The sequence below is a fragment of the Athene noctua genome, chromosome 5 (assembly GCF_965140245.1).
Source record: "Athene noctua chromosome 5, bAthNoc1.hap1.1, whole genome shotgun sequence".
Taxonomy (NCBI): Eukaryota; Metazoa; Chordata; class Aves; order Strigiformes; family Strigidae; genus Athene; species Athene noctua.
Window position 1 is genome coordinate 191155 of NC_134041.1, and position 26646 is coordinate 217800.

General features: G+C 58.5%; 2 long non-coding RNA genes across 4 annotated transcripts; both read right to left on the reverse strand.

Moving 5' to 3' along the window:
* Positions 1-1057: 1057 nt before the first annotated feature.
* LOC141961251 (uncharacterized) lies at positions 1058-4306 on the reverse strand. Of its 2 annotated transcripts, none has more exons than XR_012633750.1 (4): positions 4226-4306; positions 3057-3173; positions 2562-2709; positions 1058-1149 (listed from the first exon to the last, which is right to left on the reverse strand). It is a non-coding gene; the product is annotated as an uncharacterized LOC141961251 (long non-coding RNA). The 2 variants fall into 2 exon arrangements; XR_012633751.1 differs by lacking the exon at positions 4226-4306 and adding an exon at positions 3310-3628.
* Positions 4307-23060: 18754 nt separating this feature from the next.
* LOC141961252 (uncharacterized) lies at positions 23061-26350 on the reverse strand. 2 transcript variants are annotated; one of them, XR_012633753.1, is made up of 4 exons: positions 26313-26350; positions 25119-25235; positions 24624-24771; positions 23061-23210 (listed from the first exon to the last, which is right to left on the reverse strand). It is a non-coding gene; the product is annotated as an uncharacterized LOC141961252 (long non-coding RNA). The 2 variants fall into 2 exon arrangements; XR_012633752.1 differs by lacking the exon at positions 26313-26350 and adding an exon at positions 25372-25715.
* Positions 26351-26646: the final 296 nt, after the last annotated feature.

Genomic DNA, 26646 nt, shown 5'->3' on the forward strand with positions numbered 1-26646 from the left:
CGCACTGACGTTGCTGGCGGGTGGCAGCGTGGGGCACGGGGCCACCTCTGTGTCGCCCACCGACAGCACCGTGTGGCGTTTGCCAGGCAGCGGCGGTTAGCGCAGGCGAGCGCCACCCCCCGCGCGAGCGGCACGTCACTGCGCACACGCTCTCGAGGAACGGGCACGATGCTTGGTGGGGAGCAGCTGGAAGCCCCCGGGAATCCACGTGAAAGCGGCAACAAAACTATCCCTCGTGCTGCACCACAGGGGCCGCGGCGGTAGCGAGGACTGCGCCGCCCTACGGGCGCCCACGAGCGGTGCAGCTGCCTGGCAGCCGAGTCTGCAGAACCTACAGCTCCTGGCACGCGCTGGCCAACGCGGCACGGCCGCCTGCACGCCAAGCGCTGTAAGACCCCGCATCCCAGCGTGACCCAGGGAACCAACGCGGCTGGCCAGAAACCCCACACGCCAGGACCACAGCTCCCGCTGGGTTGCGAGAGGCAGTTTTCTCTGCTTTCTGACCCTGCAGCAACACCGTTGCTCACCCCTCCGAACCCCCACCAGTGCACCCAGAAGCCTCACCACCGGCTCGGGGCAGCCCCTGCCACCACCTCCAACACTGCCACCCTGCAGGCACCGCCATCCTCCCCAGGAGCTGCCAGCTGATGGCACGGCTCCACTCACCTTCTCCCTCGGTGCAGCCAGGGCCCAGCAATGCTCAGCGACTGCTCTGCTCCTCCCTTGGTTGACACCGACCCCTCCGACGGCTGCCTTGCTCTTAACAGCAGCACCCGCCCCTCCACCCGGAGCAAGCCCTTTACAGGGAGGGGCCGCTGCCATCAGCCTCACTGCCCACACCTGGGGCCCCTCCAGCCCCAGCCCACAGCTGGAGGCCATCACCCACCCCCACAGAGCATCATCACCCCTCCCAGCCCCTCACCTGGGGCAAAGGAAGCACAAAAGGCAGCCGGCAGCCAGCAAGTGTTTATTCAGTCACACACAGAACAAGTCCCAGAAGGGAGTGAGTCTGCTCCGGGGCTCAGGGCCCCTAATGCTGCCCCTGCCCCTGGCACACCTTGGCGCTTGTTCCCGGAGCCACGCTCCTCAGTCCAGCCGGGAACAGTCAGTCGGTTCCTGGAGCAACAAGCTGCAGGGCAGAGCTGGAAACTGCCAAACATGAGGAGCAAGATGCAGGACACAAGAAGACAGAAGAAAGGTGGCAGCTAGCTGACTAGTACAGGGGTAGAGAGAACACAAGAGATGAGCAATGGGGCGGTGAGAGGATGGGGACAGGGAACCCAACGTGGATATGCAGAAAAAAAAGCAGCAGGGAGAGAAGAAAACAGGCAGCAGAAAGAAGGAGGAGGAGCAGGACAGAAACCAACAAAGAAGGACGAGGAGCAGCATAGAGATGCAGAAAAAAAAAAGCTGGGATGGGTGGCACAACAGACATGGAGGGGAAAAAAAAAAAAGGGGGGGAGCAGGGAGCTAGACCAAGCAAGATGGAAGAAAGACCAAAAAGCTCCAGAGAACAGGGCACAGAGGGAGGAAAAAGCAACAGCGATGGGGAGTCAGGACAGCAAACCATGGGAAGGAACACAAAACAAATCACATCGCTACATGTGACAGGGCAGAGAAGGAAGAATTAGGAAACAGGGACAGAGACACAGAAAAAAAGAGACCTGGAGCCAAAAACTAATCCTGATGCATACAGAAAGAAGGGGGGTGGGGGTGGGGGGGTGTATTCTAAAACAGGGGAAACAGAGACAGAGAGATGGAGAAAAGACAAAAGCAACAGACGACAAGGCATCGAGAGAGGAATTACTGAATAGTAACAGAGCGCCAGCCAGAAACAGGCCACAAAGCAGCAAAGATCACAGGGGGTACGGGGCACAGAGGAAGGAATTCGCAAACCCGGCACAAGGAGCCAGACAGAGAGAGAGCGAGGCAAAAATTAAATGGTGAAAAGAGACAGACCGCAGGGCAGAGGGAGGAATTGATAAACAGGGACAGGGCACCCGACAGAGCATGATGGAGAACAGGGAAAAAAAAAATAGCAGCAAGCTACAGGGAAGAGGAAGGAATTAAAGAACAGTGACTGGAAGACAGACAGCGACACACGGAGAGAGAGAAGACAAAAGAGCGATGGGCAACAAGATGGATAGGGAGGAAATGAAAAACAGCAGAAGGGAGTCAGCCAGAGAGAAAGACACCGAGGAAAAAGGCCAGACAGTCTATGAGGGACGGAGGTAGGAATGAAAAACGGGGGACAGGGAGCAGGAAAGAGAGAGATGGAGATCGCAGGGAATAGCAGCGGGTGCAGGAAGAAGAAAGGGGCATCAACAGGAACAGGGAGCTGGACAGAGAGGGATGGAGAAAGGCAACAAGAGCGGCAGGGTACAGGGCAGAGAAAGGGAAGACCTACAAGATGGGGACAGGGAGATGCTCCAAGCAAGACGGAAGATACAGGTGAGCAAAAAAAGTTGAGCAGCACCAGAAAGAGAGGAGTCTAGGAGAAAGACAGGGAGGGACCAGGCCACACAAGAGGGATGAGAGGGGCCCAAGAGCTCGGGACTTACTGCAGTTCTCCGCGCTGCCAGGAGAATTTGACAGGTCAGACTCCTCCTTCTGTTTGCCTTCTCCCTTCCTCTTCTACAGCTCCAGGTGCCTGGCTGTCCTCCACTTATGAGAAGATGTAGGTGTCTCACAGCTCTTACGAGATGAGGCCTGCTAGACACAGAACCTCATTCAATCACACACTACGTGCAGGAGTAGGACAGAGGAAAGAGAGAGAAACCGAGAAGTGAGGAGCAGAACGGAAGGATCGAGAGAGAAATGGACTGAGGAGTGATGCAAAAGGTACAGAACAAGCAGTCAGAAGTGCAGACAGAAAAAGAAAAGGGAGCAGCAAGACAAGAGAGAGAAAGTGAGAGAGGAAGGGGGAGCAAGGCAGAAGAAAATAAAGAAAAGATATAGAGAAGAAGAAAAAAAAATCACAGCGTGGGAAAGAGAAGGGCGGGAAGGGACTGGGACATACAAGGGGGGCGACAGGGCCCCGAGGGCCCGGGACTCACCGCGGCTCTCGCTCCCGGCACTGCCGGGAGAACTGGACAGGTCAGATGCTTCTTTCTCCTTCCTTCCTCCTGCCCCTCCTCTTCTTCTGAAACTCCACTCGCCCGGCTGACCTCCCCCTAAAAGAATACGCGGGTGTCTCTCGGCTCTTACAAGACGTGGCTTCCGACACACGCAGCCTCGCTCGCTCGCTCCGCGGCCGTTCCGCGCCTGGGTCCGGCCCGCTGCGGACTGTGCAGAGGGCTCCTCGCTCACCCGGAGAGGCAGGCGCTCTCCCCCTGCAGGGCGAGGCGGCTGCTGCCCACATGCCCTTGACGTTCTCCTTCCTTCCCTTTCTCCGGCCCCTCCAGCTCCAGCCGCGGCGGCTCCCGCCCCGCTGCCCACGGCCGGGAAGGCTCGGCTCCGCCCGTCCCTTCTGGCCCCCGAGTCGTGAGGAGCGCCAGGCCGGGCAGAGACACCCCACGCCAGCCCGAGCTGGGCGCAGCCGGCGGCATCCCCGGGGCAGGAACGGACACGCGCGGCCTCGGGAGGGGGCACGGAGGCGGCAGGGACCCTTATTGCCGCGGACCGGCCCGGCCGCAGCCCCAACACTCACCTCCGCCGCGCACGCGCACTCCCGGGAGACGCCGCGGCCGCGCATGCGCACCCCCGGGCCGGGGGGCACACCGCGTCTCGGGGAGCCGCGGGCAGCCCGCGGGAAACCGCCACAAAACCGCGTCTCGGGCCGCGCCGGTACCGAGGGCTGTGCCGTGCCGCGCGCGCCCGCCAGCGCCGCGGCTGCGGGGAACCGAGAGCGCAGAAACTGCAGCTCCCGGCGTGCCCCGGGGAGCCAACATGGCCGACCGGAAGCCCCCTGCACGTGACTACGGCTCCCGCCGCACCGCCCGCGCACCCGGAAGCCCGGCCGAGCGCAGCCCCGCGCGGCTCCGGGCAGCGCCGCCGCCGCCCGGCCCCGACGCGGAGCGGCCTCCGCCCCCGGTCCCGCCGCACCTTTCCCCGCAGCCGCCCGGCCGCGCGGCCCCGCTCCTGCCTCGGCTCGCACCGGCCCCTCCTCCAGCACCGGCCCCGGACAGGGAGGGGTCGCTGCCTGCAGCCTCCCTGCCCGCCCCTGCGGCTCCTCCGGCCCGGCCCACGCTCCCCCCCCCCCCCCGGTAACTATAGCGACCAGCACCGTTAATAAACGCCGGAGATGCCCGTCACTCCTCCGAGCTCGCGCTCTACGGGCCGCCGGTCCTCCGGTCGCGGGGCCGCCGCCGCGCACGCGCACTCCGGGGGCCGCCCGGCGCAGCCGCACGCCGCAGGTCGCCTCTCCCCGCCGGGGGAACCTTCCCCGGGCAGCGGGAGCAGCCGCTGGACGAGACCGCTCCGGTGCGCGGGCCGACGGGACCGACGCTGCCAAATCTTATAACCCCCCGGAGAGGGAGGAGCTCCGGCACGGCCGCAGCGCAGGGCAGCGCAGTCTCGCCTTGTGACCCAGAACTCAGCGGGGTGACCGAAGTGTCGGTCAGAGCAGCCTCAGGGCTCTTTGGACGGGTGGAAGGGGGAGGAAAGCCTGTGACAACGCGACACGGGAGCGCAGAGTTGTTTTAAGGACGAAACAGCGTAACTTCGGTCCCTGGGAGACCAGTACAGTAACTATTAAAAGCACACGTATTGTTAGATATTTTTCCTAAACTCACATTTTCCAATTTAGTTTTTCAAATCCTGGTGATAGCAGAAATAGTTTTTTAAAAAAACCCAGATAGATCCAGGAACATTTCTGCCCGCGTTCAGCCGCTCTTCTGGAGCGTACGCTAGGAGCTGGAGAACCCGAGCAAGCTGTCTGATTATATTTACGGCAGCTCTGGCCCCGACAGCTCCCCCGTCCGTCCCCTTGCCAGGAACTAGCGCCGCGGCGGCTACAGCTCAGCCCAAAGCCAAACCGACACCGACCTCGGCTCTGGAAAGCGCCCCCTCATCTCCCCCCGTTTTGCTGATTAGGGATATCAATTCAACTCAGACACCGGAGTGAAAGGAGCAGGCGTATTTTATTAGAAATAACTAAATAACAGAAGAATATGGAAAACACGCAGTCAGGAAAGACGGAATAGTGCACTCACACAGACAGGAAAATACAGGGTAACGCATCAAATCCTGACTGCCTGAGAGAGAGGGAACAGCGATTAAAAAAAGATCCCTCAGCACCTGCACCCGTTGCCATCACCCAGACCCGCAGGCAGCCCCGGTTACAGCGAGGGTTTGCAGAGCCTTTCCCGGCAAGTGGGAAACCCTACGCGGTGCGTCCACCCGTAGCTGAGGCCTCCAAAGTCGCTGTGAGCGGGTCCACCCTTCTATACCCCAAAATCGGCAAGCCAGAAGAGCTGGCACCTTGGTTTGGAGCGGAAATATCTGGTTTCAATCTCACATTAGATTCCCCCGGAGCCTGGCCAGGGCTCAGGGGAGAAGCTAAGGGAGCTCCTCTGCTTACCCAGGCAGACTAGGTGCAAGGGCTCACGTCAGGCCACAGGGCCAGACTACGGTCTCCACGACCCGGTTATTTTATCCCCACGCAAAGAAAGATAAATGTACATTCAAGAGAGCCACGTCTTCCACACCTGTTTCACTAACGATGACATACTGAGTGAGCAGCTTCGGCTCAGGGCCTGTTGTTCAGGCTTCAATACTTCCACTTTTTACATCGGAATAGGTGGTTGGTTATCACTTAGTAAAATACCTGTTAGCACAATGGTTAACAGTTATAAAATACACAGGACTCGTCTACAGGTCAACTCTGGCTTGGCCCTATTGTCCAAGCCTTAGCGCTTCACCCCGAGAGTCCCCTTGCAAGCAGCCAGGACCAACACACGCCGCAAACATTCCAGCGGCTGCCAAAGGTTCAAATCCCACGCGCAGCGCCACGTGGCAGGCAGCGGTTAAAGCCGAGTTGGGCAGAAAAGGAGCTAAATGGGGAACACGCAGTTGGAGAAAGCATCTGACTGAGCACCCCCGGCACTGAACAGATGGGGAAAGGGTGGGCACAAACGCCCTTTTGGGGCAGGGAAGAGGAACGTGCTCCTCCAGAGGCTGAGATCCAGCCGCTTCCTTCCCCGTACAGGTGCGGAAAGAGAAGCACTCAGAGCAGGGGAATCCACCTCCAAAACCCTGCTCCCGACTGCTCTTCCCCCGGCATCCCACGCAGCCTCAAAGGGCGCTGCGGGTGGCTGCAGAGCCCTCCCGCTCCCCACGGCTGGTGCAGCCACATCCAAGTACAGAAAGGAGTTTTGAGAAAACTTCAGGAAGTTGGGTCATCGTCAGGTGGAATGGGAGCAGGTTCTAAAACTGGAGAACTACCAAGAGCCGAGTACTTGCTCACGAGGCAAAGAAAACATCCCCAAAGGGGCAGGGACGCTGGAGGCGACCACAGCCCAGGTGACAGGGAGATCCCCTGCCCAGGAAGGCTTTCTCTCGCCTCTTTGCCGGACCGCTGCCGCTACTCCTCCCGCTCGCTCTTGCCTCGCAGGTCCTTCTGCACGCGGTGGATGTCTCTCCCTTCTTCTCCACGACCAACTGCTGCAAGAGCAGGAGAATGCCATCAGGTCTGAGAGCGACGACGGTCCTGGGTGAGAGCTGGCCACAGCACCACCTGAACACCGGCCGCCCTCACACAGCCCTATACCCCCGCCCCCCCGAAAAAACCTCACAGATCGGCTTTTCTTACCCAATCGGTGCTCCGGTGCTGCCACACGTGGAGTCGCGGCGGGCGCTGGAGCTGGGCTCGGAGTCGGGCACTCTGGGCAAACGGAGCTGGGCATGCAGAGCGGCGGCCACCGAGGCTGCGCCCCTGCTTACAGGGGGCTCGAGCCGCTGCCGGGACTGCAAAGTGCCCGGGACTGCAGGGCACGGGCCAGGCCCCGACTTACAGGGCAGCCCCGGTCCCAAAGGCCCACGAGGCCCCTCCTCTCCGCTACAGGGGCGCCCTGACCCGCACCCCGCTAACAGGGCCGCCACCCCACACAAGGCGCCAGCCAAGCACTATCGAGAGTGCTGGGCGCTGTCTGCCCTGAAGGCAGGTGAATCGGCAGCAGCGGCCCTTTCCCAAGAGGTTCTGGGGGCTGGGGAAGCAGAACTTCCCGAGGGGGGTTCCTCATCGCTTGGGAGAAGCTGCCGCGTCACTGCGGAGCAGCTGGTTGCAAGGGGCTGGCGGCTGAGGCCCACCCGTGCTGCCTGTCCCCCTAAATCTCCCCCTGCCCTGCCGTACCCCTGTCCCCTCTCCCTCTATGCTTTAAGCCCCCAGGCCGCCGGGCACCACCAGGTGAGAAAATGGGGTCTGAGGCGGCTCAGGCCGGGGCAGGGGGCAGGAGGGAGGGCCGGGGGCCAGAGCACGCTGAGGGAAGGTCCCTCAGGCGGCCGGCTTCCCCGTCGTCCAGGCAGAGGAGCTGGCGCCCGACCGCGCCATCCTTCCAGGCACCAGCTCCCGGAGAAGACAGAAGGAAGAGGCATCCGTGGCCTGCGGAAGAAACTACGAGGCGAGGGCAAGCGAGAGGAGGAGCGGCACGCTGAAACCGGGGAAAGAGAAAGGGGCTGCGGGCAAAGGGCCCTCCCTGTCACCACGGCTGCTGTGGGACAAGAGCGTCCTGGGCAACTCTGGGAGGGTCTCGAGGACTCTGGGGCAGGTACTTGGCTCAGGGCCGTTCCCTGCGTTTCTAGAGGCTACCGCGGTTCTCGGTGAAGGGGACACAACTGCCGAGCCTTTGCCCTCGAAGGCCGGGGGCCGCAGACGCCCGCTCGCTACCCGCTCCTCCTGCCGAGGGCGGGGGACGGGCACAACCCTGCTTACAGGGCCGTCGGGTCAGAGGGCTCCACGGCTCGTGGCACTCGCCCCGAGTACGGGGCCGGCACGCTGGCAGGTCGCCAGCAGGACAGGCAGCCACCCAGGCCCAGAGAGCGGGCGGGTCACGCGTCGGCCGTGCTACGACCGCGCGGCTTGGCTCCGTCCTTGGAAAGGAGGGGCCAGCCGGGACTCGCCCTCCGCTCGCGGGCTCAGCGGGGACCGACCCCCTGTTGCTGCACAGAGCCCCTCTTTCCCTCCCGGGAAGTTTAAGCTAAGTACGCTGCAGCGATTTCAACAGGGGCCTAAACAAGAAGCTCCTTCACTCGCTCACTCGCACCGACGCGGACACAGGCAGGCACACGGACACGGACTGGGGAAAGAAAACTTCCCAGGAGAGAGAGCGAGCTCTGTGCAGCCAATGTCTGGGGAGCCGTCCCCTCCCGCGAGCAAGAGAGCAGAGCCTCGGACCTGACCCCCCGGACGCACGGAGCCCAGAGGGACTCAACGTGCCACGGGGCTTCGCGGGGGACCAAGGGACAAGTGCCGCGACGCACCCCGACTCCAGGGGGTCACGCTGGCCAGGCCGCCAGCAGGCAGAAAGCCGCCAGGGCCGGGGAAACAGCCCTCCCCTGCCTACAGGGCGGGCTTGGGGGCCAGAGAGCCCCATTTGCCCCTCGGTGCGGGGACGGTGCCGCTCTCTCCTTACAGGCTCGCCCCTCTCTCCGGGCAGCCAAACCGTCGGGGCAAGGGGGCAAAAGGCCAGAGACCCGAGCCCTGCTTACAGGGAGGTCACCCGGCGCAGCGCCGGCCAGGACACCAAAGGTGCCGGCAACGGTGCCGTGGGGAGGCCCCTTTGCCCTGAGCTCCCGCCTCTCCCCCCAGCCCTCTCTTCAGCCCGCCGCTCCTCCTCTCCCTCGCTCTGGCCTCGCAGCTCCTTCACGATGCCTTGTCTTGCTTCTCGAGGAGCTGGTGCTCGGAAGGAAGGCGCAGCCAGGCGCCAGCTCCCCCACCCGGAGGACAGAGCAGAGGCCCCGGCCCCGCTGCCAGGCCCCCCCCCGCGCCCAAGTTACAGGCCGGCCGGCCTGGCTGCGGCTCACCACCACGGCGCGCTTCAGGAGCTCCGCTTCCCGCCCCGGCCGCAGAGACGGCGCCGCTCACCCCCCTTAGAGGGTTGCCACCTGCCCGGCAGCCTGACCACGGGGTGACGTGGCAAAAGGCCGGCAAAAACCCAAAGACCCGAGCCCTGCTTACAGGGGGGTCACCCGGCACAAAGCCGGCCAGGGCACCGAAGGTCCTGGCGACACGCTGGTGCGACCACAGCCCCGGTGACAGGGAGGTCCCTTTGCCCAGAGCGCCCTTCTCCTTCCTCCTCTTGCTGCCCAGACTTCCTCCGCGCCTCGTCCCACTCCCTCTTGGCCTGCAGCGGTACAGGACGGAGACCTCCACGCCGCTCCGCCGCCTGCTGCAAGGGCAGGAGGATGCCGTCAGGTCCGAGAGCGATGCTGGTCCCCGGCGAGAGCTGGCCACAGCACCACCCGAACCCCGGCCGCCCTCCCACCACCACCACCATCCCCCCTCCTTGCGAAAAAAACTCACAGATTGGCTTTCCTCACCCAGTCCATGCTCCAGCACTTCCTGCAGGGATGTCTACGACGGGCGCTTTTCTCCTCCGGGCTCCTGGCCGCGTTCAGCGAGGCTTGGACCCTCCACCGCCCCTGAGGCGATGGCCGTCCCTCCTCAGGCAGCTCCAGTCCCCTCTCACCGGTCCTGAGGAAGCTCCGCTCCCCCACCCCCCGCCGTTGACGACACTCCCCCCCCCAGGTGATGACACCACCCCACTTCCCCCCACCAGGCGACGACACTGCTCCCCCCCCCCCCCGCCGAGGCGACGACACTGCTCCCCCCCCCTGCCCCGCCGAGGCGACGACACTGCTCCCCCCCCCTGCCCCGCCGAGGCGACGACACTGCTCCCCCCCCTCCCCCGCGCCGAGGCGACGACACTGCTCCCCCCCCCTCCCCCGCCGAGGCGACGACACTGCTCCACCCCCCCCCCCCCGCCGAGGCGACGACACTGCTCCCCCCCCCTGCCCCGCCGAGGCGACGACACTGCTCCCCCCCCTCCCCCGCGCCGAGGCGACGACACTGCTCCCCCCCCTCCCCCGCCGAGGCGACGACACTGCTCCACCCCCCCCCCCCCGCCGAGGCGACGACACTGCTCCCCCCCCCTCCCCCGCCGAGGCGACGACATTGCACCCCCCCCCCTCCCCAGCCGAGGCGACGACACTGCTCCCCCCCCGCCGAGGCGACGACACCGACCCCCTCTCCAAGGCGGCTCCCGTCCCGTCCCCCCCCCCCGTTCCCAAGTCGATCCGGTACTTCCCCAGGCAGGTTCGACTCCTGCTCGCCCCTTCCCCGGGCAGGTCCCCCTCAGGCGACCGCTCCGCCCCTCACAGCGGCGCTTTGTTCAGAGCGCCCTTCTCTTTCCTCTTGCTGCCCAGACTTCCTCCGCTGCTCCTCCCGCTCGCTCTTGCCTCGCAGGTCCTTCCACACGCAGTGGACATCTCTCCCTTCTCCGCCACCAGCTGCTGCAAGGGCAGGAGTGTGCCGTCAGGTCTGAGAAGGACGCCGGTCCCCGGCGAGAAGTGTCCACAGCACCACCCGAACCCCGGCCGCCCTCCAACCCCCCCTTCCCCCCCGAAAAAAACCTCACAGATCGGCTTTTCTCACCAGAGCCGCTGCTCCAGCACTTCCTGCAGGGACGACCGCGCCGGGCACTCGTCTGCTCCAGGCACCTTGCCGCGCCTGGCGGGTCCAGGACTCTCCTGAGCCCCTCAGACAATGGCGCTCGCCCCCCCACAGGCGACTCGGGTCCACCCCCGCCCGCCCCGAGCCGAGCCGAGCCGATGAGGTCCCCGCCGAGGCGGCGCCGATCGCCGAGCAGCCTTTTCCGGGGGCGCCGCTCCCGCTCCTCTCAGGCGGCCGCGCGGCGCCTCACTGCTGCGCGCGCCGTTCCCGCCCTTCGCCTCAGGCGAAAGCTCCGCCCCTCACGTCGGCGCGCGCCGTTCCCGCCCTGGTCCCGCCCCCTCGCCCTCCCCGGCGCGGCGGCCGCCCGCCCGCACCCTTCACTTCCTCACTCCGCGGGGCTCGGACCCGCAGGCACCGAGGGCGAACGGGAGAAACCGGTCCCTCCCGTAAAGCAAAACGGTGAAGGGACTCGGCTCCTCACCCTAAGAAAAGCTGCCAAGCTCGGGGTCGGTCCCCATCCGTCAACTCGAGTGTCCTCATTGTCCTCTCCGCGTGGGGGGTGTGCCGAAAGCGGAGGGACGCAGGCTGCCGGAGGCAGGCAGGGAGGGAGGCAGGCAGGCAGGGAGGGAGGCAGGCAGGGAGGGAGGGAGGCAGGGAGGGAGGGAGGGAGGGAGGCAGGGAGGCAGGCAGGCAGGGAGGGAGGCAGGCAGGAAGGCAGGGAGGGAGGCAGGCAGGCAGGCAGGCAGGCAGGCAGGGAGGCTGCTGGAGGGAGGGAGAGTTGGGGTAAGTGAAGGGCAGGAAAAAGTAGAGGCCAAAATGTGGTGGAATGAACAAAATGACTGGCAGGCTGCAGGAAAGTGGAGGCCTAGACGCCACAGGGCAAATTTCTGCCAGGAAAGCGGAGATGCCGGAAGGAGGTGCACGCTCTGATGGGCATTAGTGTTTGAAAAGGGCTGGATAGCCAAAAAGGGATGAGAGGCCCTGGTGGAATTAGAGACGGTGAAATCACTTAGAAAAGGAAGGGGGGGGATCTACAGGCATATGTTGGAAGCAAAACAGGATCACGGAGCAAGACAGAGGAAGAGAGGTAATGATGGGTCGAGACTAGAAAGACAGAGAGAAATCACCTGTGGGGGGAAAGGAAGGTGGGAAGGAGGGAGAGCAAGGGACGGTCAAGAAGACAGAGGGATTGAAGGCATGAGAGAGCAAGAGATTGAGAAAGGGAGAGGGATCGGGACGGGCTACAAGCTGAAAGGGAAAGGCCCACGGAGCAGAAGGGAAGGGCACGGGAGCTGGGCACGAGTTTGTACTAGGAAAGTGAGATGGTGCGGCGGGCGGAGGAAGCAAGCAGCCGATTCGATGTGAATGATAGAGCAAGCTTCAGCTTTACTGAAAGAAATCACCCCTTATATAAGCACTCTACAATAATCATGCACACTACTCACAAATCTACTGGATACATGTGAAAAGCTACATTATAATATCCCAGCCCCCTGTGGCATCTCAGACATGTCACAACATCTTCCCTCTTCTGGCCTGCCTCCTTTCCCAAGGTTGTTTTTACCATCAAGGCCATTGTGTACCTCAGTTTCTCTCTTTGTTAACATAACAGTCTGTTGTTTGGCATAACTGTACCCTGGGTTTTTTCCTTTGTTTACCTCAGATGGCTGCAATCAGCTTCTGCAGGGACCCATGGCCTTGCTCTCTGCAAGCCGTTCTCCAACAATTCCCCCTTTTTCTTTTTGTGCAGGCTGCACAAGCATAAATTTACTAATATTTGTCATTATACAACTATATGCTATTTTAATAATTACTACAATCAATAGTACTATTCCTAATCACCGCAATCCTTCTTGTAACAGACCTTGTAGCCATAGGGACAGACCAAAAACAGATTGTAACCATTTGTCTCAAGGATTGACAACCACTTGTGTTTTTTGTAAACGTTGCTTCATCCATTGTAATTGGTTTTGCATTAATTGACTGTGGTCGGATAGATTAAAACAACACATCCCATCAAAATCTTTACATCCATGCCCCTGGGCAAGCAAAAGAAAGTGTATGGCAGCTCGACTCTGTAATACAGCACACCTTAAACTGTCGAAGGTACCTTATCGAGTACAAAGCATCCCACATACTATCGAAGAGCAATCACATGAAAGCAAACAAACTAGGATTGGTTCTATACCACTGTCCACAAGCCTTCACGCCCTCTATGGTTGGTCCCGTTATGGTGTTCACACGTAGTTCTTCTGTTAGGCAAACATTTTATTTCCCACAGTCCGGCATCCTTATTTCTTTGCTACTCACGCAGTTTCTCATCCTCTTGGCCTTGCCGGTGTTCTTCCCAACAGCTACAGCCTGATGACAGTGATGCCACTCAGTCTGGATCACTCATAACATGTCCGCTGTTTCCCAGGCATTCCACAGATCCCCCTTTTTGTTTTTGAGTGATCCAGACCCCTTTTATTGTTCAGTCCATCGTTCTCATAAAACACTTCCACACACAGGTTAATATCATTAAAAGGATTACAATGACAATTTAAACTGTTATTCCATGTAAAAACAAAACATTTTTTAACCATCTAATAATTGGTAACCTTTTAGTCAAATCATTATTAAACCCTCTTCCTTCTTCAAGATGTAAATTCATTGTATAAACATCACTACAAAACCTAGTGCTATTCACCGGTACTGCTGAAGGAGTCACACCTTGCCATCTCAGCCAGATTGTCTGATTTTACCAACCATAATGACCAGTACAAATGGCATACCAAACAGGTCTGGGATGGGTCGGCAGCAGTTGCTAAGCCCAGGCAAAATGCCTACTGTCCTGATTGATCTTTCCCTGCCACCTTGGCACAACTCTGCAGTTTCTTATCTATCTTACGAGGCCTGTTCTTCATCAAAGCTTCGCTGTTTGTCAAAAGTTGTGTGAGGGCGATGCCTTCCAGCCCTCCCCTTTCTTTGTTTTGCTGTGGCACCTGCAAGACTTGTTTGAGAGCTGTATCAATTAAGGGTTAGACAAACTTCAAAACACAGCATACTTAGAATAGTTCTAATTAAAAAGAGAAGACTAATTTTACTATCCATATTTAAGGGATATGACTAAATAGTACAAAAATAAACAGTAAGGAAAGTACGGTACTAACATTCAGATCCGCAATTGCTAGGGAACCCTGGATACAGCGATAATTTAGAGTGCCCTTCCTCACAAACTGGAAACCCTACGTGATGCGTCCATCCGTAGGTGAGGCATCCAAAGTCGATGCAAGCAGGTCCAGCCTCTAAATCAACAGGCCAAAATAACCGGCAACTTCCTTTGAGCGGAAACATCTGATTTCATCCTCCTGTTGGGTTCCACCTGGAGCTTGGCCATTACTCCAGGGGGAAAACCAAGGGAGTTTCTAAATAAGGTTAAATACTTGAGCTCTCAACTCTTAATATTACTAAACAAAGAAAGTGGAATACGTACATTCTTACAGCATCTTATCCTTATTAATAACTATATTTTATCTAAACTACATCTTGCACAAGTGACTAGTAAGCCTATATATTTCATTAAGGAGTTGCAGTTACTGTTAGCATTTTCTCTTAAAAGAATTGGCAACTGTAGTGTAGTTTGTCCTGTTGCAGTAGCAAACATTACTCAGACATTCTGCTTAAAAGATCAGTCGAAGAGACCGCAGACTGTCCGCACAGGGGCACTCACAGCACCCACAGCTGGATCCTGAGTGCTGGCTGCCTCTCACCCTCAGCTGTGGTTGCACACACCTTGTCGGTGACCATTGGAGACTGAGACCTGTGGAGACACAAGCATAACCTCTTCCTCAGGTTATTAAAGAAAATGGTCCTTCCCAGTTACCCCTTTCTAGGTTTTTGTTAACACTTGAGCTTTGCTCTGGACTTCTTGTCGATCTGGTATCTGTGATGAAAAATGACACAATACCGGTGACACCTGTAACACAGGGGAGATGTTTAAAAGGTTTGAAGAGATGGAGTCTTTCTGGTATTCAGGGCAAGTTGCAGTGATGTTTTTAGCTGGATGCCTTGATAAAGAAAACTGGTTTTGTGTTGCTCTGACATTCTGGTGGAAGAAATGCATGCGTTTTACAGCAGAGCAAACGGTTGACCTGGAGCCAAGATCTCTCCCCCCTTTTGTTTTTGCAAAAGCACTTTCAAGGTCTGGTGCGCTCTTTCTACGATGGTTTGTCCTGTGGGGGAATGCAGTATACCTGCGATGGTTGTTAGCTATACGGGGAAGATCTTGTTTTGCTTTCTCTGTAAGTACTTTGGGTGATGTCAGTGAAGGATCTTTTCACAAAATATCAAATAAGCTATGCAGATCAACATCAGTTAGGCCCACGGCTGTATCTAATTTATGGTTCCTAACAGTGTCTGTAAAACTTTTAAAGTCTTAATAACAGTTTTAAGTTGTTGCAGGACAATACACACAGGTGATTCGGTTCACAAGGTTAGTGTCAGGGTGGGTTTCAGGGTGGGTTGTGCTACAGTGGTTATTAAGACAAATCTGATGCAATTTGAGTTCCTCATTGAGTCATACAGTTACGACCCCAAAATGCAATAGGGGTTTTCCAATATAAATGGATTAATATTTGCTACCCAATTTTCTGGGCCCCTTACATGAATGAGATCCTTGCTTTAAATTGTTACAGCATGACATCAACCCTGAAAAGCATTTGAGGTACCAGGGCTAACAGCCAATCTGCTCACAGATATTATGGTCACATCTGCACCAGTATCTAAAATGCCTGTCAGCTCGACAGACTTTTTAGCTTCAACGAGAGTACATTTTACCAGAAGTTAACCTTGTGTTACTGTTTTAGTCCAAAAATATTTAAGGGGTACCTGCCGATCCAAATCCTGAGTAATTGCAGCTTCTTTAACAAGCTGAACAATTTTTTACTTTTTTTTTTGTTACAGAACACAGGGGTACAGACCATGATTTTGATTTTTCTCTTCATAATCAGCATCTACAACCCCTGGTAAAACAAACAACCCCTGTGAGGTTGCAGATGATTTTTTAACAATATTTCCATTAGGCAGATGGTTCAGAGGTGCACTCTCCCCGCAGAGTATGCGCCTAAATTCAAAACAGCAATCAACACAGAATGACTGCCTCCTGCTAGAGGAGGTATTTCACCTGTGACACTGAGAGCACTGAGCCCAAACCAACCGCAGCACCGATGCCCCAGCGGGCGGGCACTAGGACCCTGCAGTTCCTCGCCGGCCGCTTCCCTGGCCGGAGAACTCCGCGGCTGCAGCGGCCGCGGCACACTCGCACACTCGCGCACTCTCGCACTCTCGCACTCTCGCACTCTCGCACTCTCGCACTCTCGCACTCTCGCACTCACGCACTCACGCACTCACGCACTCACGCACTCACACGCACTCACACGCACTCACACGCACTCACACGCACTCACACGCACTCACACGCACTCACACGCACTCACACGCACTCACACACTCACACACTCACACACTCACACACTCACACACTCACACACTCACACACTCACACACTCACACACTCACACACTCACACACTCACACACTCACACACTCACACACTCACACACACACACACACACACACTCACACACACACTCACACACACACTCACACACACACTCACACACACACTCACACACACACTCACACACACACTCACACACACACTCACACACACACTCACACACACTCACACACACACTCACACACACACTCACACACACACTCACACACACACTCACACACACACTCACACACACACTCTCACACACACTCTCACACACACTCTCACACACACTCACACACACTCACACACACTCACACACACTCACACACACTCACACACACTCACACACACACTCACACACACACTCACACACACACTCACACACACACTCACACACACACTCACACACACACTCACACACACACACACTCACACACACTCACACACACTCACACACACTCACACACACTCACACACACTCACACACACTCACACACACTCACACAACTACACAGAGGAGCTCCTGACACTCATTACTCACAACGTAAAATGACAAATATTACAAATACGAAGATTCCATTAAGCACATCTAAAGCCTGTGCTGCATAACCCTGCCGCTTTTGGCGGGGGGGGTGGGGGGGTGGGGGGTGCTGAGCGCGCGGGATCGGGCTCAGCCGCAGGCGGCCGCTCCGCGGTGTGGGGTCGGGGAGGCCCCGGGCCGCCGCCGCCAGCTCCGAACGCTGAGCACGGAGATCCACACGCTCGGTTTTCCAGGTAGAGTGCTGTGCCGGCGTGAATGCCGGTTTTTCTTCTTAAAAGCGTTAGCCAATTTTTATGGGGCCAATCGATATCCCTGAGCCGTCGCCTCCAGTACAGCTGGTGTAGTCTGAGGTTTTGCAGCCCGTTCTTATTAATGCTTAAATCTTTAATAACAGAAAAAAGCCGTTCTTCCCAACGTGGCTGATGACTCGGCTCATAGCTTACAGGAGTAAGAATTTTTCTGGCAATGTCCATATTCCCTTGCGCCAAAGTTTTTTTTTCGCCTCACTTTCACGGTTTTTTCGCCTCAGTTTTATCTATGGATCATCCCCAATTAAAGGAGGATACAGACCAGACAGTCCAGATTCTTTTTCAGGATTTACAGCATCAGGGTCTAAAAGATTATCACACCATTCTGCTTCTTCAAACAATAAATTTGGCTCTTTAAAGTGTCCCTTAGCCTTGCCCAGACCAATCAGCGCGGCTAAGTCTTTTAACGGACCTACTCCCCGCTTTTCTAAAAAGCGCTGTAAAAGTTGAATGGCTACCTCTCGTTCCACGTTCCTGCCCGGGCAGCAATTCCTCAAATTCCACAAATTCCACAAATTCCTGGTGCAGCTCGACGACCTTCCTCAAAGTCCGATCAAGTAGCCAGACACCAGTGAAGGCTTTTCCTGGGTAACAAATCCCTATTCAGCCTTTAATTCCTCTGGCCTTTCCTGGGTCTCACCCCTATTCGGCCAATTCCGGGGTAGCCATCCACGGACACCAAAATCTCCTGAAGCCGGACCAGCTGCCCCGATGTCAGACTTACGAATCCCGACGCTTTAGGAGATGGCACACGTCTACTGCCGTCAGCAGCGACCTTATCGCCTTCCAGCTCCGAAAAATCCGTTCCGCCGCTTCCCGGGTTCCGTTAGGTGGAAAAGCAGGGTTCGGGTAACCCTGTTCGGTGCGCCACTTGTGGCGGGCGGAGGAAGCAAGCAGCCGATTCAATGTGAATGATAGAGCAAGCTTCAGCTTTACTGAAAAAAATCACCCCTTATATAAGCACTCTACAATAATCATGCACACTACTCACAAATCTACTGGATACATGTGAAAAGCTACATTATAATATCCCAGCCCCCTGTGGCATCTCAGACATGTCACAACATCTTCCCTCTTCTGGCCTGCCTCCTTTCCCAAGGTTGTTTTTACCATCAAGGCCATTGTGTACCTCAGTTTCTCTCTTTGTTAACATAACAGTCTGTTGTTTGGCATAACTGTACCCTGGGTTTTTTCCTTTGTTTACCTCAGATGGCTGCAATCAGCTTCTGCAGGGACCCATGGCCTTGCTCTCTGCAAGCCGTTCTCCAACAAGATGGGGAGTCTAAATAATCTTAAGATTGATGGTGCAAGACTTGTGCAAAAACAAAAGGAGGCGTATGGGGCTGTTTGCAAAGACATACCAGGTGCTGATCACATCGCTAGGCTGCAATCTCCTAGCCTGAAGAGGAGTTTCTTCTGGTCCTTGAAGTTGTATGTTCCAGCAACAAATCACCCGAGATTCCAGCACAAACTGGCCTGGCGGTCTGGGCAGGGCCCAGGGAACAACTGAGGCTGCGCAGAGGAACAGGGTGAAAAGTTCATCCGCGAGGAAGAAGAGGTGCTTCATCTATAGAACCCTTGCCCAGAAATTTGCAACCCCTGCCCGGAACTTGAAGAGCTCATGGCGCAGGCACAAGGGGAGGAGACCTGATTGCCGTGAGGAGCGAGGGGAGGCGGGGGTAGGCTATGTGTATGTACAGGCGTTCTGTGAACGTGCACTATTCTGCGACAGATCAGCCGGGCGGGAGCTGCAAACCACGCGCATGCTTGTGGTGGAGCGATCCCCCATGCGCCCGGCGCTGGATGAACATACCCGCCTTGTGACTCCACAGTTACAGAGCGATTCCTCCGCAAAACAGAGAGACTGAGCCTTCAGCAGGTTCAAAACCGTCATTCCGTGTGATTGTGCAAAGAGCACATCAAGGCACGAATAAAGGGAGTGCGGAAAAGCTGCAAGAGACGGGAACAAAGCGGAGGCCAGAAAAAAAAGCGGAGGCCAGAAAAAAAAGCGGAGGCCAGAAAAAAAAGCGGAGGCCAGAAAAAAAAGCGGAGGCCAGAAAAAAAAGCGGAAATTAAGAGTAATTGGAGGCCAAATCAGGGCAGAAGCACCAAAATGTTTGAAAGACTGCAGGGAAGCAGACCTTAGAAGTATCTTATTTTGTGAGGTGTGGGGGGAAGATGTATTTAGCAGGCCGTGGTGGAGTGGTATTTCGCAGGAGCGCAGCATTATCTTGCTTCATCTCAAAGGTAATTTGTATATTGGGGGGGGAGTGTTATACCAGGGGGGAGGCATTTTGTGCAGACAGGGGTAAACCGTATTTCTGGGGGGCAGAGAGTTTTATAATGGGGGGGAGGGTGGAGTACGGGTGGGGGAATATTATTGGGGGTAGCATTACATCAGTCTGTGTGTGTGGGAGTACTGGGTGAGTATTATTTTGCAGGGCGATAGCAACATTTCACATGATGGGAGAAGAGTCATTTTGCTTGGGGGGGCGAGCCTTACTTCAGCAGGGGGCAGAGAGAGCATTATGGGGGGGGAAAGGAGTACATTATTTCACTGGGAGAGGTAGTAGTATTCCACGGGGGGGTGGGTGTAATATTTCTGGGGGTATTATTGGGCGAGTATTATTTGGAAGGGTGTATTATTCTACCGGGTGGGCGGGGGAAGGAAGGGCGGCGTGAGGGGTGGGGATTTTTCACAGCAGTATCATTTCAGTGGCGGAGCTGTATTTCACAGGCGGAAGTATTGTTATTTTGCAGGGGTGGGGGAGTATTATTGGGGGACAATCATTTCGGGGGGGGGGGGAAATATTATTTCGCTGGGGGTGCAGGGGCAGCAGGAGTATTATTTTGCAGGGGTATATTTTGAGGTCAGAGCATTTCCACGTGATTATTTGCTGGGGGACTTTTTAGAGGGGACTATTTTACAGGAAGTGTTTCAGGGTAGGGTATTTGAGGGGATCATTTCTGTGGGGAGCCTGGGGGGGGGCAGTATTGGTGGGGTCGGCATTTACAGGGCGAGTATTTTAGGGCAGGAGTGGTGTGGTGAAAGAGCGCCAAGGCAGCGATGGGGAGCAGGGCGGGGGGATCAGCAAGGAGAGGAGGCAGCACGGAGGCATTTAGAAGAGAGGTGAGCGACAGGGAGCTGGACAGCAGGAGACGACTGCGGAAGAGAGAGACAGGCAGTAGGATGCTGGCCTGGAACCAACAAGAGGAACAGAGAGGACAGAGGTGGAACATGAGAGAAGGCAGGAAGAGAGAACAAGAGAGAGAGATGAAGCCATCAACAGTCGAGACAGGGAGCAGCACAGAAGGTCTGAGAGAGGGCGAGGTGAACAGGGTGGAGGACGGGGACAGGGAGATACAGGAGCAGGGGAGGCATGAGCGAGGTCACAGCATAGAGGCAGGAAGACAAGGAGGGAGGGAAATAGGGAGGCAGGGATATGGAGCGGCAGACAGGCACGGCGAGGATAAGAATGCCAGGGAACAGGCCAGAGAAAGCTGTGGGCAAAAAGAGACCCCAAAGCTGATCTGGACCAAGAATTGCAAAGGAAAAAAATAGCACTAGGCTACAGGAGAGAAACAGAGGATGACAAAAAGGAAGGAGAGGGAGCAGGACCAAGGCATATAGAAAAAAGAAAAAGGGAAAGCCTGAAGAAGACACAAGAGGGAGTGGGAGCAGGGAAGAAGGAGAGCAGAAGTACAGGGGGAAAAAAAAAAAAAAAAAAAAATCATCACAGCACCATGGGATAGAGAGGGGGCCAGGGGAGATCCCAAAACATACAAGACGGACAACAAGGCCCCGAGGGTCCGCGACTCACCGCAGCTGTCGCTCTCGGCGCGGCCAAGAAAAATTTGCCAATTCAGACCCTTCTTTCTCCTTCTCTCCTCCCTTCCTCTTCTGGAGGTGCAGTCGCTCAGCTGCCCTCCACCTCAAAGAACACGCGGGTGTCTCTCAGCTCTTACAAGACACAGCTTCCTGCACACGAAGCCTCGCTCCCTCCCTGCATGGCCGTACCACACTCCGGGTGATGCGCACAGACCCTGGGCCCATGCTGGTGGTCCGGCCCTGCGGACTGTGCAGAGGGCTCCTTCCTCGCCCAGAGAGGCAGGCTCTCTCTTCCTGCAGTGGAAGGCAGCTGCTGCCCACATGCCCTTGATTTTCTTCTTTCCCTTTCTCAGGCCTCTCCAGCTTCAGCTGTGACAGCTCCTGTCCACAGCCAGAAAACGTCCCAGGGACCTGTCCCTTCTCACCTCTCTGCTGCGAGGAGCACAAGGGCAGGCAGAGAACCCCACACAGTTCTGAAGTGGGTCCAGTCGACAGCATCCCCAGGGAAGGAACAGGCAAGCGCGGCCCCGGTGAGGCCTCTGGGAGAAGGTGAAGCGACTGCCGTTATTCCCATAGATCGCCCCTGGCCGGAGCCCCCCTTCCACAGGGGCTCCTGCGGAGGCGCCAAGGGCCGGCTTGCCGCCATCCCCGCGGGGCTCGGGGGTGACCCGGGGCTACGGGACGGGCTTCAGGGTGAGGTGCGAGACCTGGGGCCAGGACACGGTGCGGGCGAGGCCAGTGCCAGCTCAAGGGGAGCTCTGGCAAGCTGGGGAGGCACCCAGCACCAACCCCCGGGGGACACCCATCTTCTTCCCCTCTGCCTCTGTCCCAGCCCTCGGGTAACTCCCTGGGGCTCCCCCGGCCCGGATCACCTCCAGGAGAGCCGAGGCCTGACACAGCAGGCGGTGTGAAGCTTCCTGCCCCACCGCTGCCGTGTGGCCAGCGGGCAGGAGGGGCCCCCACACCTGCCAAAGGGGCGGGCCGGCCTCACCGGCGGCCTCGGCCCTCGCCCACCCCCAGGAATCACGCCCAGCAAGCCTCACGCTGCGGCAGCAGGAAGGCGGCTCTGGCGGTGCCGCACACCTGTGCGGGGCCGGCGCTGCAGTCCTGCCCTTCGCGCACCGAGCGCCCGCCGGCAGCGTGACGTGGGGCGGCGGCGGCATTTCCTTACCAGGAGGGGGCACCGAGCGTGGCCGCACCCCCCCACGGGCATCGGAGCATCGCCCTGACGTTGCTGGCGGGCGGCAGCGTGGGGCACGGGGCCACCTCTGTGTCGCCCACCGACAGCACCGTGTGGCGTTTGCCAGGCAGTGGCGGTGAGCGCGGGCGAGCGCCACCCCCCGCGCGAGCGGCGGCCGAGCGGCACGTCACTGCGCACACGCTCTCGAGGAACGGGCACGACGCTTGGTGGGGAGCGGCTGGAAGCCCCCGGGAATCCACGTGAAAGCGGCAACAAAACTATCCCTCGTGCTGCGCCACAAGGGCCGCGGCGGTAGCGAGGACTGCGCCGCGCTACGGGCGCCCACGAGCGGTGCGGCTGCCTGGCAGCCGAGTCTGCAGAACCTACAGCTCCTGGCACGCGCTGGCCAACGCGGCACGGCCGCCTGCACGCCAAGCGCTGTAAGACCCCGCATCCCAGCGTGACCCAGGGAACCAACGCGGCTGGCCAGAAACCCCACACGCCAGGACCACAGCTCCCGCTGGGTTGCGAGAGGCAGTTTTCTCTGCTTTCTGACCCTGCAGCAACACCGTTGCTCACCCCTCCGAACCCCCACCAATGCACCCAGAAGCCTCACCACCGGCTCGGGGCAGCCCCTGCCACCACCTCCAACACTGCCACCCTGCAGGCACCGCCATCCTCCCCAGGAGCTGCCAGCTGATGGCACGGCTCCACTCACCTTCTCCCTCGGTGCAGCCGGGGCCCAGCAATGCTCAGCGACTGCTCTGCTCCTCCCTTGGTTGACACCGACCCCTCCGACGGCTGCCTTGCTCTTAACAGCAGCACCCGCCCCTCCACCCGGAGCAAGCCCTTTACAGGGAGGGGCCGCTGCCATCAGCCTCACTGCCCACACCTGGGGCCCCTCCAGCCCCAGCCCACAGCTGGAGGCCATCACCCACCCCCACAGAGCATCATCACCCCTCCCAGCCCCTCACCTGGGGCAAAGGAAGCACAAAAGGCAGCCGGCAGCCAGCAAGTGTTTATTCAGTCACACACAGAACAAGTCCCAGAAGGGAGTGAGTCTGCTCCGGGGCTCAGGGCCCCTAATGCTGCCCCTGCCCCTGGCACACCTTGGCGCTTGTTCCCGGAGCCACGCTCCTCAGTCCAGCCGGGAACAGTCAGTCGGTTCCTGGAGCAACAAGCTGCAGGGCAGAGCTGGAAACTGCCAAACATGAGGAGCAAGATGCAGGACACAAGAAGACAGAAGAAAGGTGGCAGCTAGCTGACTAGTACAGGGGTAGAGAGAAAACAAGAGATGAGCAATGGGGCGGTGAGAGGATGGGGACAGGGAACCCAACGTGGATATGCAGAAAAAAAAGCAGCAGGGAGAGAAGAAAACAGGCAGCAGAAAGAAGGAGGAGGAGCAGGACAGAAACCAACAAAGAAGGACGAGGAGCAGCATAGAGATGCAGAAAAAAAAAAAAGCTGGGATGGGTGGCACAACAGACATGGAGGGGAAAAAAAAAAAGGGGGGGAGCAGGGAGCTAGACCAAGCAAGATGGAAGAAAGACCAAAAAGCTCCAGAGAACAGGGCACAGAGGGAGGAAAAAGCAACAGCGATGGGGAGTCAGGACAGCAAACCATGGGAAGGAACACAAAACAAATCACATCGCTACATGTGACAGGGCAGAGAAGGAAGAATTAGGAAACAGGGACAGAGACACAGAAAAAAAGAGACCTGGAGCCAAAAACTAATCCTGATGCATACAGAAAGAAGGGGGGTGGGGGTGGGGGTGGGGGGGTGTATTCTAAAACAGGGGAGACAGAGAGATGGAGAAAAGACAAAAGCAACAGACTACAAGGCATCGAGAGAGGAATTACTGAATAGTAACAGAGCGCCAGCCAGAAACAGGCCACAAAGCAGCAAAGATCACAGGGGGTACGGGGCACAGAGGAAGGAATTCGCAAACCCGGCACAAGGAGCCAGACAGAGAGAGAGCGAGGCAAAAATTAAATGGTGAAAAGAGACAGACCGCAGGGCAGAGGGAGGAATTGATAAACAGGGACAGGGCACCCGACAGAGCATGATGGAGAACAGGGAAAAAAAAAATAGCAGCAAGCTACAGGGAAGAGGGAGGAATTAAAGAACAGTGACTGGAAGACAGACAGCGACACATGGAGAGAGAGAAGACAAAAGAGCGATGGGCAACAAGATGGATAGGGAGGAAATGAAAAACAGCAGAAGGGAGTCAGCCAGAGAGAAAGACACCGAGGAAAAAGGCCAGACAGTCTATGAGGGACGGAGGTAGGAATGAAAAACGGGGGACAGGGAGCAGGAAAGAGAGAGATGGAGATCGCAGGGAATAGCAGCGGGTGCAGGAAGAAGAAAGGGGCATCAATAGGAACAGGGAGCTGGACAGAGAGGGATGGAGAAAGGCAACAAGAGCGGCAGGGTACAGGGCAGAGAAAGGGAAGACCTACAAGATGGGGACAGGGAGATGCTCCAAGCAAGACGGAAGATACAGGTGAGCAAAAAAAGTTGAGCAGCACCAGAAAGAGAGGAGTCTAGGAGAAAGACAGGGAGGGACCAGGCCACACAAGAGGGATGAGAGGGGCCCAAGAGCTCGGGACTTACTGCAGTTCTCCGCGCTGCCAGGAGAATTTGACAGGTCAGACTCCTCCTTCTGTTTGCCTTCTCCCTTCCTCTTCTACAGCTCCAGGTGCCTGGCTGTCCTCCACTTATGAGAAGATGTAGGTGTCTCACAGCTCTTACGAGATGAGGCCTGCTAGACACAGAACCTCATTCAATCACACACTACGTGCAGGAGTAGGACAGAGGAAAGAGAGAGAAACCGAGAAGTGAGGAGCAGAACGGAAGGATCGAGAGAGAAATGGACTGAGGAGTGATGCAAAAGGTACAGAACAAGCAGTCAGAAGTGCAGACAGAAAAAGAAAAGGGAGCAGCAAGACAAGAGAGAGAAAGTGAGAGAGGAAGGGGGAGCAAGGCAGAAGAAAAGAAAGAAAAGATATAGAGAAGAAGAAAAAAAAATCACAGCATGGGAAAGAGAAGGGCGGGAAGGGACTGGGACATACAAGGGGGGCGACAGGGCCCCGAGGGCCCGGGACTCACCGCGGCTCTCGCTCCCGGCACTGCCGGGAGAACTGGACAGGTCAGATGCTTCTTTCTCCTTCCTTCCTCCTGCCCCTCCTCTTCTTCTGAAACTCCACTCGCCCGGCTGACCTCCCCCTAAAAGAATACGCGGGTGTCTCTCGGCTCTTACAAGACGTGGCTTCCGACACACGCAGCCTCGCTCGCTCGCTCCGCGGCCGTTCCGCGCCTGGGTCCGGCCCGCTGCGGACTGTGCAGAGGGCTCCTCGCTCACCCGGAGAGGCAGGCGCTCTCCCCCTGCAGGGCGAGGCGGCTGCTGCCCACATGCCCTTGACGTTCTCCTTCCTTCCCTTTCTCCGGCCCCTCCAGCTCCAGCCGCGGCGGCTCCCGCCCCGCTGCCCACGGCCGGGAAGGCTCGGCTCCGCCCGTCCCTTCCGGCCCCCGAGCCGTGAGGAGCGCCAGGCCGGGCAGAGACACCCCACGCCAGCCCGAGCTGGGCGCAGCCGGCGGCATCCCCGGGGCAGGAACGGACACGCGCGGCCCCAGCGCGGCCTCGGGAGGGGGCACGGAGGCGGCAGGGACCCTTATTGCCGCGGACCGGCCCGGCCGCAGCCCCAACACTCACCTCCGCCGCGCACGCGCACTCCCGGGAGACGCCGCGGCCGCGCATGCGCACCCCCGGGCCGGGGGGCACACCGCGTCTCGGGGAGCCGCGGGCAGCCCGCGGGAAACCGCCACAAAACCGCGTCTCGGGCCGCGCCGCGGGGCCGCGCCGGTACCGAGGGCTGTGCCGTGCCGCGCGCGCCCGCCAGCGCCGCGGCTGCGGGGAACCGAGAGCGCAGAAACTGCAGCTCCCGGCGTGCCCCGGGGAGCCAACATGGCCGACCGGAAGCCCCCTGCACGTGACTACGGCTCCCGCCGCGCCGCCCGCGCACCCGGAAGCCCGGCCGAGCGCAGCCCCGCGCGGCTCCGGGCAGCGCCGCCGCCGCCCGGCCCCGACGCGGAGCGGCCTCCGCCCCCGGTCCCGCCGCACCTTTCCCCGCAGCCGCCCGGCCGCGCGGCCCCGCTCCTGCCTCGGCTCGCACCGGCTCCTCCTCCAGCACCGGCCCCGGACAGGGAGGGGTCGCTGCCTGCAGCCTCCCTGCCCGCCCCTGCGGCTCCTCCGGCCCGGCCCACGCTCCCCCACCCCCCCCCGGTAACTATAGCGACCAGCACCGTTAATAAACGCCGGAGATGCCCGTCACTCCTCCGAGCTCACGCTCTATGGGCCGCCGGTCCTCCGGTCGCGGGGCCGCCGCCGCGCACGCGCACTCCGGGGGCCGCCCGGCGCAGCCGCACGCCGCAGGTCGCCTCTCCCCACCGGGGGAACCTTCCCCGGCCAGCGGGAGCAGCCGCTGGGCGAGACCGCTCCGGTGCGCGGGCCGACGGGACCGACGCTGCCAAATCTTATAACCCCCCGGAGAGGGAGGAGCTCCGGCACGGCCGCAGCGCAGGGCAGCGCAGTCTCGCCTTGTGACCCAGAACTCAGCGGGGTGACCGAAGTGTCGGT